Source organism: Conger conger, chromosome 7, assembly GCF_963514075.1.
Source record: "Conger conger chromosome 7, fConCon1.1, whole genome shotgun sequence".
In the NCBI taxonomy this organism is placed as follows: Eukaryota; Metazoa; Chordata; class Actinopteri; order Anguilliformes; family Congridae; genus Conger; species Conger conger.
The window spans coordinates 9,564,375-9,575,256 of record NC_083766.1 but is presented as its reverse complement, the minus strand read 5'-3'; the positions used below and the strand labels follow the sequence as shown (position 1 = coordinate 9,575,256).

Below are 10,882 nucleotides of genomic sequence, written 5' to 3'. Positions count from 1 at the left end.
TTGAATCCAGGCTGTTGCTCAGGCGACGGTCAGGTGCTTGTGGCGTTACCCGGGGGGGAGGGATTCATTCGGCAGGGCTACCTGTCCTCAGCGGTCACGAGCAGCTCCTCTGGACGACCAAACGCAACCCATCTGCCTCAGTCCTCTGGTGCAGTAGTTTGTTGTACAGAAGAGGAGCGGAGTTGGCTGAGAGTGCGTTTTGGAGGACACACACACTCATCTATGCCTCCTAAATTGACAGAGGACATTGTTTTGACAATGGGATGTGTGTGCAGATACAGTCTGACATTCAGAAATGGGGAAACCCCCCTCCCCGCCCAGTTCTAAAATTGAGCGGTGGCTCCAGCTCAGCTCGTTCGCTCGTCCCCCAGAGCCGAATCGTCTCCTCCGACTCCTCCTCCATAAACCACACCCTCCAGTACAGCTGACTTTTAGGGGTGCTACTAAGCATTCGTCGAGGGCCATCTATCTTAACCTAACGTGATGGTCACTCACCCCACCGCTTTCAGCAAATTCTTTTTTTATGGAAAATGAATTAATTTTTTGCATTTATATAGTGCTTTGCAGTGAGGGGGAAACTCACCTCAACCACCACCATTGTAGCACCCGTCTGGGTGATGCAACGGCAGCCATTTTGTTCCAGAATGTTTACCAGCTGACCCTGGTCTGTAATTCTGCTACAATGCAGTTTGCTCATACCCTGTAGTGGTGTCAGCCTTAAGACAGAGCTAAAAGGAAGCTTTTGTTTTAGCCTGTGTGTGTTCTGATGTGGGAGATGTGGGAGAAGCGTAGCCGCTAACATCTTTATTAGGGCAATAAACGGGGGGTGGTGAATCCCACTGTTATGAGCCTTGCCACACCTTCTGTGGCTCTCTCCCACCTGGTGAGGGGATTGGGGAGGGTCTCCATTTCAAAGGGATGTTGAACCTCTGTACCTGCATACATGTCTTAATCTCTGCAGGGGTACCACCCACTCCATACAGTCTGCCACAGTTTTTGATTGGAGGATGACAGTATCCTTCATTTGACAGCTTCCTGTCAAAGGCTTCATCACTCTTTCTGGCTCGATTATCATTACCAACTGACGAAAGAAAGAAACGGGAAGTTAGTTAAGCATTAAAGTGTCTATTATGTTTAATATTTATACCTTTTAGATACTCTGCTAGCTGGCAAAAGTGGGAATAATATTTCCATCTGTGAAATGTGAAGGTTACTTGCAGTGACGTGACAGATGTATACCGTAATATCTATTAATTATTCAACTGCAAATTATTCAAGATTTGAGTAATCTATAGAACTGCAGAAAGCAAACTTAAGACTTGCCTCAATAAATGTAGCCTACATAAATTAAATGGTTAAAATAATAATAATAAGTTGGTAAAATGCGTGTGACCAAGTCGTGGCATATGCTATATGGATCCACTGCTCACACATTCCTGTTTCCTTCCTACCCTTTCTCATCATCACAAAGCAGCCAATCATTTACATTTAATCACAATATAAAATACCTTAAATGAATGCATAGGACAGTACTAACATATAAATTCATAATATGAATCATGAAAAAGTGTAATACATCAAAATACTCCGCGTGAAATGAACTCATTGTCGGTTGCATTTGTCCCTGAAGGACTGTGTAATGTATTATACTGAGTGAACACACTGTGCTATGTAAACATAATTTGAATAAGTAATTGAAAACCTGAACATTTTAAAGGTGTAATCAAGCCGCGAGTACAATCTCCGTAGTTCGTAGTTCTGCATGCAAGTTAAACAGGAGATAATGACAGCTATCCTATAGCATGTTATTTCACATTTTTCATATAGTGCCCAGCGATGTTACCTCGGGCAAACGTAGCAATTCAAACAGTTTCCCCGTTGTTTCACAGAAGTGAACAAATTATATTCATGCTTGCGGAAAATTTAAATAAGGCTTATGAAGCGAATTTGTGATCTGTATCCATGAAAACATGGGACAGATGTAATGTCTGAAATAACATGTCTTTCACCATCACATGTATTTCCTGTTGCTAGAATAACTGCGATACGTCTGCAAAAAAATAAAATAAAATAAAATAAAAAATCAAATGGAGCATTTCCTCGTGTCACTTGTTGTGAAGAATAAACGACTTTGATGTTAGCAGGCTTTAGTCGCTTCGTTTGTTTTTTCTTATAAATTGGATTTTGTACGGCGCCTTATTGTCCTCTGTATCTAAAATAGGATGTCAGGATGTCATAATTTTGAATCCAGTCTGGTAACAAGTTTTAGCTGGCCCTAATTGGGTGACATCAGTCTAAATGACACTGAGCTATCTTAATTGTTTACTGAAATTTGAACTGAAACAACCTAACTATTTCCTATTTTTTTCAGCATTGATATAGCACTGAAATATCAATATAGACTGATTGCGAAGACACCCTTGCGTGTAGGCTATAACAAGACTTCAATTAATAAAATTGACGCGTAAAAATGATTGACACATACATATAAATTCATTATTTGATACAATAACAGTTCAGCATTTATTATCATCGCTACTATTATTATTATTACTTTTAAACGCGGCGCACATAAACTAGGCTACAGACATAGATAACATACAATATGATAAACCGCAGAGGAAGGACGATAACTTAACTCCACCCCGTCACCAATCATTGTCCAGACACAGCCACGAACCTGCAATCATTGCCACACCTCTCGTCTTCTCATCCTTCTTCCATTCTATTATTCTTTAGCCTACACTCTTGCAGCCTAATTGATTATAAACTATTAATTGTTTTCTTTTCGGAATTAGCCGACCTGTAGACAGGTGTCCACACTTGGACTAACATTTTCAGCGGTGCGTACGTCTTTCCTCTCACTTGAGATATGAAACAAGGCACAAAAGCGCGCAATAGGCTGTCCTACATGTCGTTACATGACCTGTTACACCTGCTTAGTATTTTTATGTTGAAAATTGCTTACAATAACAATTTTACGTAGACATACTTGCGGAAATGATCTATCCAGTATGAATGTCATAGCTTTAATCTCTCATCCATACAGCCTGATATATAGGCTACAGTAACCAATTCAACTACACTGCCAACAATGCACCCCAGTTCTCAAATCACTATAAGACAAAATATTAAACTGAAAATGCATATGCCAAGTTATAGCTAACAGGCGAACACACACTAAAATGTTCCGCGTTAAGTCTGTTTTATTAACATACAAAAAGTTTTGCTATGTAGAGAGTCAGAATCACAAAATCAGGGGAACGTCATTTTTTAACATAATGGGGGAATATTTTCGCGAAACCATGATACACATCTCGAGTGTTGCAAGCGTAAGAAGCAGGTCTCTGCTTTTTTAAACAAGCAGTCACGCGCATTCCCTAATAAACTCATTCCTGTATAATTGTTTCAGTTTTTCTACCTGCCAGAAACGGGTTTATGTTTATTGTCATGCAATTTCGTACGTGTTCATTTTCAACAGTTATGCCTTAGAATTCTATAGATTTAGACTTTCGAAAGATATAAGTTTAAGGAAGGACGTATTTCATTGTATGTTTGTTTAAACTAATTGTTGCATTCATGGAATGTACAGGATGATTTGAGCAAGTAGCCTGTAGGTGAATGTTTAATGCTGACATAATTTATGCCCTTTTGGCTTATAGGCTATATTATGCGGCGGTGTTTTACATGCGCCGAAATTATCCAAATTACTCTTACAGAACATTTGTTGTGAAGCATTTTAGGTACGAGTTGTCATTCACTATCTTGCATATTTTAGAAGGTAAAGGGCTGGCACGAGCCATGCTGCTCATTGAGGTGAAAAAGTCAATGATATGCCAGAGCCTTGCAGTTAGGCGGATGCAGAACTAAAATTGACCCACCTGCTGTGTCGCTGAACCGGCTGAAAACCGGCAAGGCCTTCCTGATCAAAGTCAGTAAGAAGAAAAATAGAAAATGACCAGGCAAAAAATTATGAGTCCGGGCGAAATCCATCTCACCTCCTTTTAACACGGTTTAATTATACTTAGCGACATGCCGATATTGAATACACAATTTACAAAACGACTGCTGCCATTCATTGCTACACACTTTTGAACTAGACACAATTCGTATGTTGTTAGGTTCTTCTGAAAAGATTCACGTGAGAACTAATTGACCTATTCAGTGAAGTAATAGTTGCGGCGACACGGCTTCTGGAATAAAAACGCATTATACACTGATTCTTTTTCAGGCTTTCATTAAAACATTTTCTTTCAGAATATCTGGATCCAAGGTCTATTCGTGAAGATAATGGAATTCTACGTCGCTTCCAATGTAGCCTATGGATTTAGCATTGCTAAAATGACACTGGCATGAAAAATAGGCCTACCAAAAATGTATTGCAGCCAACACTGATTCTGTTTCATGCTTTCCTAAAGTAATGTTGTTTTCGGGTTATTTGTATATAAAGGTTTATCTGTGAACAGAGTCGGCCCTATTGTTTTGGAGGCCCTAAACAAAAATGTTATTGTGGCCCCAAAGTGCTTCAAATAAAATATAAAAAGAAATGTAAAAATTTTTTTTTTTAAACGTGAATTATGTGACATTGTGATGCTTGTCGACCGAAACGACTGCATAGTGTTTTCTGTGAAGACCGTGGCCTTTTACTTCAGGTCCAATGTATGGATTTTTAACACAACAGAAATGACACTGTTCCGCGACTAATTATTTACTTGTCATATCGGGCATTTGACAGTTAGGTGAATATAAACACATTGTAAACGATGCACAGTAGAAATCCTGCCAGAAAAACGTATGGAATAACATGTGAAGTGACACTTCACCCTGTTTAGTAAAGTATAGGCCTTAAATGCTCACAAAGTAATTGATGACGTCATACCTAACGGTCACATTTCTGATAACTTCGGAGCCAGCTCAAATGCCTACATGTGTTATTTGCGCGAAACGAACAATTCCGATCTAACGGGGCAAGAATTTCTCCAAATAAGGGTTTTCTTATCTGAAACAAATTACATGAAATGTTGAATTAATAATAGGCTATATGGGAATGGCAAATTCCTTCAGATAGTGGACTTTTCTCGTTCGGTAATGAAACACTACAGACGTGTATTTTAAAGCCTAGTCAGGCCATTTGGATCTTTGAAGTTACATGAAGGCATGAATAATTCATGTAAAAAAGGACATGGATATCATAAAGTCATTGAGGAATGAATAACACGCGTTCTTTATAAAAGGCTAAATCTAGACCATTTCCAATAAATGAAAATAGCATATATTAATAGATTAAGTAAGCTATTTTTTCACCGATGTATATGCTTACCGCTGGCTCGGGCAAAGAGTCTTCAGTCCCCAAAGACATATTTTAGCGCCCCCACCTGATACCTGAGGGAAAGGTAGGATCAGTCGGTCACCGACACTTGCTCGGTAGCATTAATAAACTGTGCTATTTAATATATTTAAACACTGCAGCGAAGTAGCTAGCTAAACGGTACATTTTATTACATGATATTATACCTCCCCTTTGCATGGCGCTATCAAATTCGTCTAAAAAGGATGCCAGGTGACTATTTCGTTTTTCAATTAAATGTGTATAGTATTATGCATATGCCTACAATATTCCATAATTTTGCATAGTCAATATATAGCCTAACTTAGACTACGACTAAAGAAAAAGATCATACAATCCCAAAATCAGATTCATATAATAGATTCTAGGAACAACTAATGTTGATACTTTAAAAAATCACCTTGGCTACCTGCAGAACCACGCATATGATGCAGGGTTTCAACAGGGTATCACATTTTAATTAGTGTTCTGTTATGATTTAAATAAATTGAGAGAGTGAGAGAGAGAAAAACGTATACAGAGCGAGAGAGAAAGATAAGAGTCTGTTATATATGTATGAGATAGGAATTCACTGAACCTGCATAACGCGAGTGAAAGGCAGGAGCCGCCGATCGGAAGGGAGCGTTTACTGTTTCAGCTCGTGCTGTTTGGAAGAATTGTTATTTTTCACCAATCAGTTACAATTTGTCCAACCAGTAAGGACACGGCAGCGGCAGCCCCGCTGATTTGGGTCAATGAGACAACACGGCCACAAAGAAGAGCAAATTGTACCGTTTCGCAAACACAGAGGTGAACCAGGGGATTAATGAGAAAAGGGGAAACGTGGATGACTATAAGCAGACTGGGTGAAGAGAAGAGCCAGGGGTGGGGCAGTAAAAACGGGGGGATGAGGAGGAGAGGAGAGTGAGGGGGCTGGTAGCGCTGGTAGAGACTGAGGGTATACATGTGACGGGGAAATATGAAGGACTTTGACAGGTCTTAAACGGTCTGGCGCCAAGGCCTCTGTCTACAGGATAAATATAGTAGGGGAGATGATGCAAAGCGATTGGAAGACCCGATGAAGAGATGAAAAGTAACAATGCAAAGGAGAAAGAAAAAACAATCATGCAAGGACAAATCTGCATGATAGCCTTCCCCAGTGATTTTATGTTACCGCGCCAGCGCCATTAGTGGAGTGTGGGTCACTTTACCCTCCTTTTGGTACTGTGCACTGGTCCGTGTTTTAATGCACCTACAATTTTTTGCAAGTTGTTTTCACAGGCCATTCCAGTGACGTATTTTGGATCCACTGAGCCGTGCCTCTTGTTTTACAGATACAAACAACATGGCAGTATGCATTCCACTCTCTGTCAACATTTTCTTTCCTTTGTCAATATCGCGCAACAAATATAATACTCATTACCTGAATTCACAGCTTTGGGAATGCATTCGGTGAACAACAAGTTTTTTTTTTTACCCAAGCAAAGTTGATTAATCTCAAATAGGAAGTTAAATTAAATCGTTCCCTTCACTGAAAAAAAGACCAACACTCATAGTAGTTAACATCATGTTAGTTATAAAAACGGTAGCTTTTGTGTGAGAAAATCGCCTGGCATGAGCGCCTAAAGTAAACTGTAAAGTACTCTGATAAAACCACATTTGATTGCTTTCTTTCCCATTTAGATAATGCGTACATCCCAGAGAAAAACAAAACAAAACAATTGAGCCTAATTTAGACCTTTGTTGATATAATTAGATATTTGGGTATATACGCGGCAAATCATTAATGTTTTCCATGTGATGTTAATCTTTTTACTTTTGTCAATATATTTCTACTTCTGCAGCAAGATCACTGCATACGGATCACTACTGTAACACATTGCAAAGGAAGAAAGGAATGAAACCTTTAATTGCATCCTAAAGTGGAATAATGTATGATAAATGAAGGTTCATCCTTATGTTAATGGTCAGTTGCAATTATGAAATGTTTATTTTCATTGAAATAACAGGACCAAAACAATGTCCAATTCTTCTATCCATACAAAAGAGCTACAACCTGTTGATTAGAAAATACTTAACTATTCCCACCGAAATTAAGATTTCAAAGGTGTATTTTAATTAATCAATACAATCTAATAGTGCTTTGCACTTCATCAAATTAACACAAATATACATACAGCCTCGTGTAGGCTATATTTAGACTGAACGACACTGTCGCTAAATTACCAATATTCAAAATAAAAAAACAAAACAAATGTGGGTTTAAATTACAAATATACTTAGAGAACATGTCTAAATGCCCAATATTCCGTTTTCCAATCTCAATTTTTATTGGGCTCGGAATAACAGTGCAATATATGTGGTGGATGCTGGAAACTATTAACAAATATGTCATGTGTCTAGGTATTATTCCAATAAAATTATGTTAAATTACTGCTAATTATATAGGCTATCCTAAACAGGCTAATATTAATAAAAGATTGATGTATACACTTTGTAAGCCTGAGTTGATCCTGGAAAAAATATGATAGGCCTACTAAAAATGTAGGCTAGGCCTATTTGTTAACTTTTTACAAAAGTCCACCTTTTCATGGTCATAAATACAACTATGCCATACAAGTTTCGAAATTACACATTATTCGATCAATTATGACAGCTAAAGCAGAATTAAAACTCGCGGACGACAATGCACGGTATGGCAATGTTTTAACTCGGCATTGCTTAGTGTGTACACATCAGTTATTGAACCGGAAGATAAACTGCCTCAAGTGAGTTGACATGACACAAGTCGCCAAAACTAATTTTAAATTGTGAACATGAGTCAAGTAAACCCATTAAAAACGAGTTAATGTAAATTGTGTAGCCGTTTTCGCCCACCTCAGTTCATGAAATGAGGAGACCCCCCTCCCTCCAAAAAAATAAATAAAAAATAAATAAAAACACCCTTGACCTTTAAAACGTCTAGCATTGGAGGCAACGACTTCCGAATTGATAATCAAAAATGCTTGGAACCTGTGGCGCTTTCTAAGTACTATGAAGGCCTTGCATCCTTTTTCAATACGATCTAGAGGCGTAGGGCTATCTCCCCATCGTGTCGTTCACGTCAGGTTTATCTTCACCTTGTGCGTATTAGCAGCAAGTGTCCTTCTGCCTCCTTTCTTCGAACTCCTCCAGGCTCTTATCACTCAAGCTTCTGCTTAAACTAAACAAAATGCAACTGTTTATTTGGCCTTTTTTTTTTTTTTTTTTTTACAGCCTATGCTCATCCAACTACGTATGTTTGTTTAGGTGTTTATTTCGATCATGCAATATAGCCTAGGATCTCTTGCTTTTAACCGTAAACAACAGTTACGCGATGTGTGTAGGCTTGTGTAAATATACTTAGTTCCCCTTACTTCCATTACCAAAGCGCATTGCAAAGGCATATTTTTTTCTCAAGATGATGTCATTCGTTCTCATGTTGTTCTTGCTGATTTTATTGTTGTGGTTATTGTATTGCGATTATAATTATGATTCTGAGTACATACAGTATATACCTATTATTAATATTATTATTCAGATAATATTATTGCACTTTTAATGGTCTACATGGTCACAGATGGGTGGCTATATATAACAGAATGAGAGGTCACAAATAGTCCACACGCAAAAGGCAAAACCTGTGAGTACCCTACTATCTAAAGAAGTATAATGACAAAATGACCCAACAAAGCAATGTTAAATCTAAATTATGTGGGCCGTTTGTATTCTGATGGATTACTTTTTCAGTTTTGTCAAAGTGGTATGCTTCGGGATTGGCAGTGCGGCACTGGAGCTTCAAAATAAATCCACATTGGTGGGGATTACTGTACGTATCCCTCTGTAGACTTAAACGGACACTTTAGCGTTTGTTAAAATCCCCACATTTAAACGAAAAAATGTTATGACCTGGAGAGAAACATCTCAATCAGGGAATTTGCAGCCTGAAAACTCGATCATAAGCCGTGGCTTTTGGAGTGAATGGTGAGGGGATTGGAGCACGCTGTTTGAGGATTTTGGGGTAAATATGAAGTGACAAGAGACGGTTCTTATTGTGAAACGTCAGCAGACTGGCGCCAAGCGGCTCTTTAACAAACGGAGTTCCAGTTAATCAAGGATCTGCGAATGGACTTCTTAAAGGTATACACAGCAGTCTTCGGAGCCGACTTTAATCGCTCCAGAGAAACACACCGAGTTTGAAGTTAAGATTATATTTAGTTTGACACATACCAACCAATCTGTCTATGCCACTATGGACAAGGCAAGGCGCTGCGTTAGCTGACGCTATAATTCACTGATCCAAAAAAACGCCCGCGAGCTGCACATCTTCATACACTGTCATAGTGGCTGTCGCTCGTTTTCTATTTTATACATTCAACGTACAGATTTTTTTTCTGAATGGCAGCCTACATGTCACTGCTTGCACAATCGTAAATTATGCTATAATCGATTTAACCTACCTTTGCGTAAATACGCTAATATAGCCTAGGCTGTTATCAAAGTATTATTTGAGTAGCCTGCGATAGCAAAATAATAAATATCTCAGACTATAAATGCCCACGAATTAAGATTGCCTGTGTCCACACATAACATATAACTTAGAATTTATTTGCAGGTTTTCAATTTCCTGCGGAACGTATCCCACATTGAATCACAGGTAACCACTGCAATAAAGCAACCCGTTGCTGGAAGACCAGAGTGAAGCACTCACCGCATTCCCACTTGAGTTTTGTCTGATACACTCAGCTGTTTTCTTTTCTCCGTGCTTCAGCCAGGCATCTGGGTCTGGTGCATTTCGAATGACCCGGGGCAGCATTTAAAGCGGCAATGTCCGGTTTATCAGCTGCCGTCCTTTCCCGTAAAGTAATTCCTAATAACACCAATGTTTGAAACTTCACCACTATTACCAGTCTTCTCAAATAAAAGTCTAAGGCGGGACACCGACGGGTTCTCACTACAGCGTCTGGGATAGCCTAATAGCTTTAAATCAGTCCGTCAATACACAATTAGAAACGTGAATTATGAAATATTTGTCAATATAGCCTAAAACATTAGGTTTGGATACACTGCATAATCCAAACATTACATACACGTAACTACCTATTTGATAGGACAGCGCTTATCCGACAAAAAGTAAAACCAAAACAAAAAACTCATGGATTTACATAAAAAATATTTATTTTGAACTCATCGTTTTTATAAATCTAAAGTAAATCTTCGCTTTCGATTTTCGGCAAAAATTCTTTATTTGTTCAAAATAAAGACACTATTTCAAAAGAAGAATCTAAAATAAAGAAAATAAAACACTGTTCAGATTACGATATGTATCTGGGTGTGTATTCGTTGTCTCGGATAAGGTAGAGAACAGCTCCACAAACGATTAAACGCAAGCCGGCCGAGGCGCTCTCTCCACCGGCCAAGGATAGAAGGCTGACCCGGTGTTTGGCTTGGAGTTGGGGGTGGGATTTCCCGATCTTTTCTCTGTCATTGGTTAATATTTTATTCTGTTGACATGTTTTCTTACTGCTAATGCTTCCG

At 38.7% G+C, this 10,882-nt stretch overlaps 1 long non-coding RNA gene across 1 annotated transcript; it reads right to left on the bottom strand.

Moving 5' to 3' along the window:
• LOC133133656 (uncharacterized) lies at nt 1-10,744 on the bottom strand. Its single transcript, XR_009709199.1, has 3 exons — nt 10,056-10,744; nt 936-1,081; nt 1-229 (listed from the first exon to the last, which is right to left on the bottom strand). It is a non-coding gene; the product is annotated as an uncharacterized LOC133133656 (long non-coding RNA).
• Nucleotides 10,745-10,882: the final 138 nt, after the last annotated feature.